The sequence below is a fragment of the Lepeophtheirus salmonis genome, chromosome 2, assembly GCF_016086655.4.
Source record: "Lepeophtheirus salmonis chromosome 2, UVic_Lsal_1.4, whole genome shotgun sequence".
Taxonomy (NCBI): domain Eukaryota; kingdom Metazoa; phylum Arthropoda; class Copepoda; order Siphonostomatoida; family Caligidae; genus Lepeophtheirus; species Lepeophtheirus salmonis.
In genome coordinates this window covers 33,102,773-33,115,262 of record NC_052132.2, presented here as the reverse complement: position 1 = coordinate 33,115,262, position 12,490 = coordinate 33,102,773, and the positions used below count along the sequence as shown (strand labels likewise).

General features: G+C 31.4%; 1 non-coding gene across 1 annotated transcript; it reads left to right on the top strand.

Annotated features, from left to right (window-relative positions):
- Positions 1–2,170: 2,170 nt before the first annotated feature.
- TRNAG-UCC (transfer RNA glycine (anticodon UCC)) lies at positions 2,171–2,242 on the top strand. Its single transcript has one exon. It is a non-coding gene; the product is annotated as a tRNA-Gly (tRNA).
- The last annotated feature ends 10,248 nt before the right edge of the window (positions 2,243–12,490 follow it).

Below are 12,490 nucleotides of genomic sequence, written 5' to 3'. Positions count from 1 at the left end.
ATTTATAACTCAACGCCCTATGTAGTCTCCTTGAGTTACAAATATCCATTTTGTGTTTTGTGTATAACATAAACTCCACAAAGAAATTGAGTTTCCGTCTGACCAAGTTCAAAAGAGGGACCCCATGCAAAATTTCAGCCTTGTAGGTTCAATGGTTATTTTATCAAAGAAATATAACAACCCTATCTCTTCAAGATGCCGCTGATTTACTTTTTATCATGCAATCTGTGAAGTCTGTCTGGGGCGTCCGCAGCATGATATTTTTATAATTTCTTTCTTTTTATTATTACTATTTTGGGGGTAAGGGGTGGGAGGATTTGTTTTTATACTTTTTTGGAAAAAAAATTCAAAAATGAACAAATTAAAAAATCTATAGCTATTCACATAAAATTATTTTTTTTGGAAAAAAAGTCAAAAAATAAATTTAAAATATATAATTTAAAGAAAAGATATTCACAAAAAAATAATTCAAATATTAAATTTCAGAGAAAAAAATTTCAAAAATCCATATCTATTTATGAAAAATTATTTTTTTTTGGGAAAAAATTTAGCAAAATTTAATTTCAAATATAAAATTATTATTATTATGTTTTTTTTTTGAATATTGACTTTTTAGAAAAAAAATACCCAAAACCCATTGCTATTTACAGAAAATTTAATTTTTTGGAAAAACCTTTCAAAAATTAAATTTCATTTATAAAAAGTTCAAATATTAATTTGCTCCAATGACAAAATAAAATTATATTAAAAAGGAAAAGTTTTTTTTGGTGGTGGTGGGGGGTCCCTTGCCCCCCTCCACGGACTCCCCTCCAGTGGAAACGCTTTAGATGAATATTTACACACCAAAAAGTTATCATTTTGTTATTTTTACAATGTTTTTATAACAAGGTGGGGTTTTCCAATTGTATGTATAAGGTCTCTCTATCGTTGTAGCATCCATACATATTGAATAATATATAGATTAAACTAAAGATTGAAGAACATTTTAGGAATTCCCACCCTTAAGAGTACAAATTAGTGTTGTGACTCGGTCCGTAATTGATTTTCTCTAGAGCGATCTGGACCGATATTCCGATTGGCCGTGCAACAATATTTTCCCTTTTTTTAAAGCCATGCATTGAATTGTATTTACTTAAATTTCTTTTATATAAAAAATGACTTGGAACCAGTAAAAAAAAAATGTGCTGGTTATGGACCCAATACAATATTGACTGCAACATCAAAGCGGTACATCCAACGAATCTGTTCCAGTACTATGGACGTCGAATGGGCATTGCTAAGTGTCAAGACAAAAAAAAACAAAAAACGTTGAAGACCTCTACAGGATGTCAGTAAGTGGAGAGCTTAATTTAAGGAGGGATATGAAGTTCTTGTTAAGTTTGGAGAAGAATATAAAGGGGCATCCCACTAAGTTGATGAATCGCCTCACCAACGACTTCTCTGTGGCTCTTAGGACCATCAGGAGGACCATAAAGCCCAATTTGGGCTAGTTGCTTTCACAAGGACCCCCTACCACATTCTGACATAGGGCATTAAAGCCACTAAGCTCAAGAAACCCCTCACAAGGATCAAGACATATGGGTCGATTGTGAATTTTTGATCAATTTTTGTTGTTTTTGTAATTCTTTTGATCGGGTTTCCGCTTGAAGCATTGTCTATCTTAAAAATGTATAAAACATGTTCCAGAAGCAGTTCTGGATATTTCTAGTTGGTAAGCAGAAAAATATTTTATTATTTTCTAAAGCTATTGTCATTTTGATTTACTTCTTAAAGACAGAACATCTAAGTATAAAGTAATAACTAGTGTGTATTCTCATGAAAGAGGAAGAATAACAATGAGGGTCTGCATGGGAGTTATAAGTGTACAAGTTTTTGTTTGACTGGGAGTATAATTTAGGAGTTATTCCAGCCATTATGTCATTTGAATATGTGGAGTAGATTTTGGTGTTTTTTCCTGACTCCCAAACCTGCTTTCATCTAAAACTGACATGGCAGCTAAGCTGCTTTTCTCCCAAACTTTCTTCAAATTGTCAGAATTATCACGTTAATTTTCTGTTTTATCTCTTCCTTCAAGAAAGCGTGCCTGTTCATATATCCTTATAACGTATACAAGCATTTTCGTTGAACTTTAGAATATAAAAACCTAGTATGTGTTTCTAAAACATCAAAAGCGTCGGTGGTATAATGGTCAGCATAGCTGCCTTCCAAGCAGTTGATCCGGGTTCGATTCCCGGCCGACGCATTTCTTTAATGTATTTTTCCTTTTTACCTCTTATGAGAGATTCATCAAGCATCTATTCATGTTCCTTAAGTTCTTCTCTCATCTTTCATAATTTGTAAACCATGACAATATTTAAGAAAATCCAACTATCCCCTTGTATTTTGTATAAGAGTTGTTATTAGATGGGCACAATAAGAAGTAAATGAGATTTTCTTATTCCTCCTCTTTTCAAATCACTACTAGAATTTTTCTATAAATCCCTTAATGTACATTGTAGATACCAATATATGTACTTAAACCTACCTTGCACCTGAACTACGACAAAAGGATTAATTTTTTTTCTAAATTTAGTTGATGACGAGAATAATTTTCCCTATTTTCCCACTAGGGACGATGAGGATATCATGAATTACTCTGTAGCTAACTTGGCAAAATCGAAGAATTCACAGCATTAGAATATATAATGATAGTTAATTATTAATGAGTATACCCAAAGTTTGTAGTCTAATCCCTTGAAGATCCATTAAAACACAATTACCATGGTTTTGGTTAGAAAATAAATGCAAAGTATAAAAATGTAATTCATTATCGGATCCTAAGTTTGAGCAGGGCAGAAGATAACATCTCAAATTCACTTTATCACCAATTATTATTTATAGAATTAGTAGTTGTTTTGTTTTTTTGCCTCAACAGGTCAGTATATAACTTTTTTTAGTCATTTTTTAGTGTATAGTGCTGTATAAAAACGTGATGTAAAAATGAATGAAATCTATCAGGGAAGCTAGATCAATCTAGAATTGGGGGCCGACATCCGCAGAGTAATTCTAGACAATGCCCTTTTTTATTTCCTTGTTCTCCTCCTCCTCCTCCCTTGTCACAGCTGATTGTAGCTGATCTAATGAAACGTCATAGTCTCTTAAACATTCTTCAAATCCTCAGGGTTACCTAGTTGATGTTTGGTTTCTTTCTTTTTAACATATCCAAAATGCACAAAGTTTTCAACACTTTCAATATGCCTTTATCATGGCCTCACTTTGCGTTCACTTGGCAATCTGTCACATGACTGAAAACATTACTGACATTGATCTCTGAAAATGTGCCTAAATAATATTTTGTATATATTATTAAAGAAGATGTTTTGAAGAGACAAATCGTTGGCCATATTTGTTATTTATTATGAAGGTATTTATTGCATCCTGTTGTTTATAGCCTCATGAACTCCTGCTAATGACTGTTGCATAAGTGAATATTTTCATACTTTATATGTATTACCTTTTAGAATGAGTATGTTCAATTGAACTATAGACATATGTTCGTATTTCTTACAGATAGTAAATTTATTAATTATATATGTATGTATCCAGTTAAGTAGAAATGTATTTGCTACTGTGATTTTTTTGCATCCTTCTAATGAACATATTTTTCTATGTAGGTCAATTATTATCAAATAGTAATGAAAATAAAAGAAGCAATATTCATTATTCAAATACAGTAATACCTTGATTTTCGTTCCTTGAGATATTACTCGGAAGTCAAAGACATTTTGTTTCATAAGTAGAGTTGAAATTTTTGTAAGGAAAAAAAGAGTGCAATGAGAAGGCGGGAGCTAGATGTATGACTGAATCAAGACCCTTATTATTATCAGCTGTCTGGTATATGATTTTGGGGCGAGAAATGTCACAAGTTGATAAAACTCTGTTCCCGCTCCAACAATTGGGGTTTTCTAATTTGTCAGAATAATCCATTTTCATGTTCTTGTCCTTGTGATTAATTTTCTACAATGATGCATTCAATGTGTTTGATTGCCACATTCGTGCATCTTGAGATAAAAAAGTTTGAGGATGACTGACGGATCTATCTAACTAAACGGATTGTGTATACTTGAAAAGTAAAAAAGAGTTGATTTTCTTTAAAAAAAAATTCCAAATTTACAACTTTACGAAACTCCTTTACGAGTCATTACACTATAATTTGGACTAGATTATGACCTCGTAGAACAAATTCAATCAATCAAACCACTGAAAATTTACCTAAAAAAATAGACACTACAAATGTAAATTTGGAAAGGATACAAAAATATGAGTATATATTTGGAACCAATGTACATTTATATGGGATTTGAATTCAAGAAAAAAATATATCAACGTTTTTGGTATTTTGAACGAGACACGAGAAAACATAAGAAGATCTTGCAACTTCTGCTCTAAAAAGAAACTAATAAAAAAGGCTCAAAATCGGTTGGTAGTTAGTTAATTCTTCACAACTATGAAATGATTATAGGAACTTTTTGATGTACTTGAATGGCCAATAAGGCACCCTCTTTTCAATCAAAGCCCGAGTGGATCTCAAATCTACTTTGTACTTGGATTTTTCACATTTCATAATGTTTTCTATCATAATTGATTATTGTTTAAAATCCCAACTGGCGCCTTGCATCAGCTGACAAGGCGTACCGGACGTTCAACAGTCCCTTCTAATGATTGTTGGGAATTGTTCAGAGTTTAACAAGTGGTAATTTCATTTCAACTGATTAATATTCAAAACACTGATTAAGGAAAAAGAAGCTAATCAGTTAACATCTTTCAACAAAATATTTTTATATTAGTGAGGTCAGTCCCTTAGAAAAGGCACTGAGTTAGGTGACACTGAAGAAGTAAACAACACTACGTCATACCTGATAAAAGACATGGAGTGATGGTGTTTAGTAAAAGTTGACGCCGTTGTAGTTGACCAAAATCTGCATTCAAATTGAAGTGCTAATAATTACGTATGTTAACAACATAGAGGGCGCTTCAAATATTTTATGTTTGATTCTCACTGTATTTTAAATTTGATGATATTTTTCTTAATGGCACTCTTGAGGATTTGATAAAAGTATAGGAGATTTCTTTATGTACAAAATCTGGAGTGATTAGTGAATAAATGTTCTTATTTTCCATTGTTTTGGTGAACTAATTTTCGGCTTAAAAAAGATCCATTACTTTGGGTTACTATTTATTTCATCTGTTAAAAGTCCGGGACAACTTGTCTGCAGATATACGGCAATAGTATCATGGGAAAACTCAATATAGTTTTAAACGATAATTATGGCCGATTAAAGCTCAAAGTAATGTTATATTACACAAAAGGGATGTCACGGAGTATTTATTTTTTCGATAGAAAAACCATTTCCTCTTAGTGTTTATAATTTGAGATCCTATCAGGATTTGATTGCATAGACGGCGCCCTAGTGACTATTTTGTACGTCAAACATAGCCAATCGTCATACCCTTTCAAATGTATGAAATGGCATTATTGTTTTAAATGTCAAAAGACGAGTTTTATACGTCCATTTGTCTAATATTTGGAGGCTTTTTTGTGTGTTAAACTTTTCATTAATATGTTTTACAAGGAAATTATGGGAAATAATATTTAACTACATAGAGTATATTACTATATAAAGGTAATTCGAACTCATCAAAGTTTCAGATTACATCACAATTATGTGTCACAGTATAAAGAATAAATTGTAAAAGTTTTGGAACAGTCTTTTGTAACATCTTATTTTTCGGACCTTAATTTATAGTATAATTGACAAATAACCAGTACAATAAATATTGAAAATTGATAAGTAAGGATGTCATTTTCGTAATGAAAAAATTAAGTTTGGAAATTAAAATTAAAAATGGTTGTGTGTGTTCTTTCTTCTTTTTTATTCATTATTTAATCAATTCTCGTGGTGTTAACATTTTCCTCTGAAGTAAGCATTATTTATATATCTTGGGTGGGAATTGTTTTAAAAGTGCATAATAAAATAAATATAGAATGAATTTAAATGTTATTATCTTACAAAAACTTGACATAATTAATGACAGGATGAATAAATCCCATCTAATTGGAAACAAAAAAGTTTGTTGAGTCGAAAGTCTTTTTAATGCAAGAAACTACCATGTTCTATGGATTTTGAACCAAACTTTGGATATATAGATAATTGAGAATAGATTGTAAATTATACATTGCATGATCTCCTGGGTAAGATGCTTGAAATGGAGAACATGAAAAAATATTAGCCTCTTCCTGGAGTACATAGATCCCATTATATTTCACCAATATAAATTATTGATGATATAAATATTAATCGTTCTTCAAACTTGCTTTTTCTTTTGATTGGTAACCTTTGTATGTTTTGTAAATTGTATATACACTAGGTTGATGACTTTTTGAATTAGGTTTATAAACAATGACAACTTCTTGGCCTTCTCTGATGATGAGTTGCCCCCAATCCTTACAACAAAGCATCTATGATACTTAGAATTGTGGCTTCAGATGGGGAGAGGGTGCCACTCATCTGGTTTCCACTGAGACCAGGGAGGAGACTGAAGAGTACCTCTTGGTCATGAGAGTAAAGGCGAAGCCCTGACTGAAGGCTAACTACCCATCAGGTACTACGTCTGGCTGTAGAATAGAGCATTGGTTCCCATTTCGACCCTTAAAATATGTGGCTAGACAACGCATGATCCCTTAACCTTTCATTGAGAGATGAATATAAAATTTGGAGTGCATTTTATGCAAATAGATAACTTAAAGGCTCCAAATAACTCCAATAAAATTTAACTCATATTGATCAAAAATAAAAATTTAAATTCTAAATATTTTAAAAATATAAGAAAAAAAATAAGATCAAGTAAGGTCTTCTACCCGTCTGTAAATAGCCTGAAGGCTGCCGTGGACCTAGAGTGGGAAACCATGTCCCAGAGCTGCGTTTAGAGGGTGTGATCCTGCTTTAGGAGGAGGTTGGATCTGTATGTGAAGGCTAATAATGCCCATTTTGAGAAATAAGATGTAAAAACCCTTTGTAAACTTTCATATTAAATTTCAACCGCCAATTTTGAAAAAAAAAAAAAAAAATTATTTGGAATTTTTTTTCAAAAATCCAGAGACTCACAAAAAATTAAATTTTTTGGGGAAAAAATTCAAAAATTAAATTTTTAGAAAAAAAATTCAAAAATTAAATTTTTTGCTCTGCTGCATAATTTGCCTGAATTACGAAAAAAATTATAATAAAAAGCAAAAATTCTTTAATTGGGGGGGGGGGCCTACAGGCCACCCCCTTCGTACGTCCCTGATATTATAACTTTTATTACCGTCTAATAGGTGATTTAATCTTAGGATGACACCAGGATACTTATTCGTACTATTTAAAACTCCCTATTGACATGTATATACTATAGAGAGCGTTTCACTGAGGTCATAGAATGTTCATAATTGAATGTGAAGCCATCTTGGGGTCCCGTAGTTTTTACTACAAAAAATGGAGAAATTTCCAACAAACCTTGATCAAATGACTTTAATAATAAAAAAGATTTAACTCCTGCATTGAATACTATTTGATTGTCAATCATAAGCACAATTAATAGAGCTAAATCAAAGAAATGTCTACTAAAAATAGCTAAATTTGTAGCTTTTTTTTGTTTGATCCATGTGGATTTCGATAAAGTTGGATAATATGAGTCATATTCAGCCCCTTACAAAAATATTTAAGCCGATATGTCTACATTTTTACCTCAGATCATATTTTCTCAACTGATTTTCAGTTTTTTACTGTTTCTTTTTGGAGAAAACGTTGCAGGATACAATTATTAACAAAATTCTTATCAGTTATTTTAATTCTTAAAATTATTGTTTTTTCAAAGAGAAACTGAAACATGTTGATTCTAATGCCTTTAAAGGCTTCAGACTCTTGATCATTGAACTTATTAATAGTGGTATTATTGCAATGTCCGTTGTTCTCGAGACTCTGTTCTTGAAATTGTATGATCATTTATTCATACGAATTCCAATTTACAATTTCAGTTTGATTTCTTATGAAAAAATGATCATGTGATTCCATCTTTAAATTCAGATATTGTCTGATATGACTACAAGTTGAATAAGCCAGAGTAACTGCGAGTTATTTACGTTATTCAGAGTGTCAGAACTACACTCAAAGTAAAACCTGTCCAGAATCGAGACAGAGTAAATTTGTGTCCCACAATTTATTGTATTCTTTAAGAGGGGGCTTTTAGTTGTTCATCATTAGTTTGTATTTCTGTTTCAAAACAAATTTGTACGTAAAATTGAAACAAATTTGAACTTATTTTAAAAAGAAGCATAAAAGTACGAATGTGTTGCTAGACCGCGTTTTCCTTATCCTAGATCTTAATAAATGTGAGATGTAAAGATAATACTATCTAGAATTGCTAGTGTATCAAACAAGGAATGCACGTTTGCAATTTAAATTGTGAGTGACACCTTTTGATTGGTAGCAATTGCCTTCCTTTACTACTGTACATATTGTCATTTATTAGTACGATTTGTTATCACACGGAGTGATATAAATTGTCTTTCAGATAGTACATATTAAATTGGATTATTTTTACATAAAATATATGCAAAAATATTACTTGTAGTTGTTTATCGTTTTTAATTTCATAATAAGGATGTCAATGTGTCCCCTGAGTGCAGTATCGTTATTTTTATTTATTCAACTGACTGTACTCAATTAATAGACTTAATGTAATTTCTAACCCATTGAGAACACGCTAATTGAATGTAATAAAATATCATATATTATAATCATATGTGTACATCAGCTCAATTTATTATTTATATGAAATTGTAAAAAGGTAAAATAATAGTATATTCAAGTAGACCTCGTCAGATACGACTGTTAAGATCCTTGAAATCCCAGGGAGACAAGCTATCCAATAAGGGCCAAAATTAACTGGAATGCAGTGATCCAATTCATTCCAACTATTGGACTAATTGGTTGTAGCATGGGCCGAGAGACTCCATTCTGTTTAGTTAGATGTTGAGTCTACTCTGTGATAATGTCAATAAACTATAACTGATAAAAAAGAGTACATCGGGAGATAACATGACTAAAAGGTTTTAAATCCTGATTTGTGCTATATAAATTTTTTTTTAAACAGTTCGTATCTAAATATCATCTTTTTAGGTCGGTTGTAGGGCTCTTACCCCCCGACCAACTCCCCTCCGTCCTTTAACTTCCGATCAATTACCTACTTTTACCCCCAATCCCTTCACCCCACCACCCCGTCCCTCTACACCAGAATTTTCCAAAATAAAGGTAATTGAATTATCTTCTTTTAAAATGGCTCATATTTTTTTCCTAAAAAAATAAGGTTGAACTTGAATTCAAATTTTTCAATTAGAAAGATCAAGCTAAAACCGTCCCTCCCCTCAGTAATAATCACTATCCCTGCCAATATGGGGATTTGGGAATCAGTTTCGTAAGTGGGCACGTTATATTTAAGCCTGTTTCTTAATATTAGCGTAGTCTTGCGGTTAAAAGATTACAATAAAATACATAAAATAAACTGTTTTTATTTATTTATAGCTTGTTTACTGTTTTTTTAGTAGCCATAAAGCTAAGTACCACATTGGAGAGAAGTATTTTGCATAGGTTACTCATGAAACATGATTAATTTTTCCTAAGCCTTCGTTTGTTTTTATCAAAGTATGTAAAACTTGTTCAATATGTATAAAGTTAGATTCAGAACAAAAAATTATAGTAACAAACGTATTTATTTTATTTCGTTCTTGTGTATGTATATAGGACTGATATAATCTGATTACAATCAGAGGTCACAAAATTCCCAATTAAACTTAGATCATTGATGAAAATACTAAAAAAAAACCTCAAATCTAAATTTAAGATTGTCTTAAAATCATTTTTAAAAACTTTAAATGATGTCTTGAAGTTGACGGAAGGTACTTAATTAAACTCAACGAATTACTTCACAGGGGCAGAACTTTACTGGAAAGTGCAGGATATCTTTCTGTTGCAGCAATAACAATTTCTCTCAGCTATTGAGAACATTATTAGTTGTTATTCTGTTTCTAGTGGCTTTGTTTTTGATGAGACTCCACCGTTCCTTTTGGAAATCCCGAACAAAACAATACCTTTGGCAACATTAGTTGTAGGATGTTCTAATCCTTTTATATTTAGCTTTACAAAGGACTTAAAAATCCCCACAGCGGAACAATCCACAAAAGCATATATCGTGTCCTTAAAAAGTTTACTACAACCCTAGAATGGCATAAAAAACTTAATTATTCCAGTGTTTTTTTTTATTATATTTGCAGTGTTGCTCAATATACCACTACTATACTGATACTGGGACACTATCACACTTGACGGCGCTAAAATAAATGGATATTCAACCTGGTACTCGCCAGGCCATTACTGTTATCAAGTTTCTGAGCTAGCACTAATAAAAAATCCTGCAAAAACTATGTAAGTTAATATGAATTGCCCTGAGAGACATTTTTGAAGAGAACTGCCAAGAAAAAATCGTGACAGCACTAAATACAAGGGTGCTGAGAATTTGGAATAGTTGAATAGTTAAGAATGAAAAAACTACCTTTAAAAATTAGAAGAGAAAAAACGGTTGTTAAATACTGCACTAAATACAAGGATATCGAGAGTTGGGGTCAAACCGCGAGAGGCAATTCAATGCATTTTTTTTTTAGTTCTTTCGTATTGGTAGAGTAATAATTTGTAATGGAAAAACTACCTTATAGTTCGTTTTTCCATTACAAACTATTAGAAAATTAGAAAAGGAAAAACGGTTTTTGTGTGTGCTCTTTCTTCTTTTTTGCTCATTATTTAATAAGTCGTCGTGGTGTTAATTTTTCCCTCTGAAGTAGGGATTATTGCCTATCTTTGATGTAAATTGATTTAAAAAGGCATAATAAAATAAATACATATGAATTTAAATATACTTATAATATTTTCCCTGAACTAAAGCTATTTTAAATGTAGAAGTTTCTCTTCATTATAGCAATAATTCATTTTCTCGCCCCAAAATCATATACCAGACAGCTGATAATAATAAGGGTCTTGATTCAGTCATACATCTAGCTCCCGCCTTCTCATTGCACTCTTTTTTTCCTTACAAAAATTTCAACTCTACTTATGAAACAAAATGTCTTTGACTTCCGAGTAATATCTCAAGGAACGAAAATCAAGGTATTACTGTATTTGAATAATGAATATTGCTTCTTTTATTTTCATTACTATTTGATAATAATTGACCTACATAGAAAAATATGTTCATTAGAAGGATGCAAAAAAATCACAGTAGCAAATACATTTCTACTTAACTGGATACATACATATATAATTAATAAATTTACTATCTGTAAGAAATACGAACATATGTCTATAGTTCAATTGAACATACTCATTCTTAAAAGGTAATACATATAAAGGATGAAAATATTCACTTATGCAACAGTCATTAGCAGGAGTTCATGAGGCTATAAACAACAGGATGCAATAAATACCTTCATAATAAATAACAAATATGACCAACAATTTGTCTCTTCAAAACATCTTCTTTAATAATATATACAAAATATTATTTAGGCACATTTTCAGAGATCAATGTCAGTAATGTTTTCAGTCATGTGACAGATTGCCAAGTGAACGCAAAGTGAGGCCATGATAAAGGCATATTGAAAGTGTTGAAAACTTTGTGCATTTTGGATATGTTAAAAAGAAGGAAACTGAACATCAACTAGGTAACCCTGATGATTTGAAGAATGTTTAAGAGATTATGACGTTTCATTGGATCAGCTACAATCAGCTGTGACAAGGGAGGAGGAGGAGGAGAACAAGGAAATAAAAAAAGGGCATTGTCTAGAATTACTCTGCGGATGTCGGCCCCCAATTCTAGATTGATCTAGCTTCCCTGATAGATTTCATTCATTTTTACATCACGTTTTTATACAGCACTATACACTAAAAAATGACTAAAAAAAGTTATATACTGACCTGTTGAGGCAAAAAAACAAAACAACTACTAATTCTATAAATAATAATTGGTGATAAAGTGAATTTGAGATGTTATCTTCTGCCCTGCTCAAACAAAGAGTAGGATCCGATAATGAATTACATTTTTATACTTTGCATTTATTTTCTAACCAAAACCATGGTAATTGTGTTTTAATGGATCTTCAAGGGATTAGACTACAAACTTTGGGTATACTCATTAATAATTAACTATCATTATATATTCTAATGCTGTGAATTCTTCGATTTTGCCAAGTTAGCTACAGAGTAATTCATGATATCCTCATCGTCCCTAGTGGGAAAATAGGGAAAATTATTCTCGTCATCAACTAAATTTAGAAAAAAAAATTAATCCTTTTGTCGTAGTTCAGGTGCAAGGTAGGTTTAAGTACATATATAGGTATCTACAATGTACATTAAGGGATTTATAG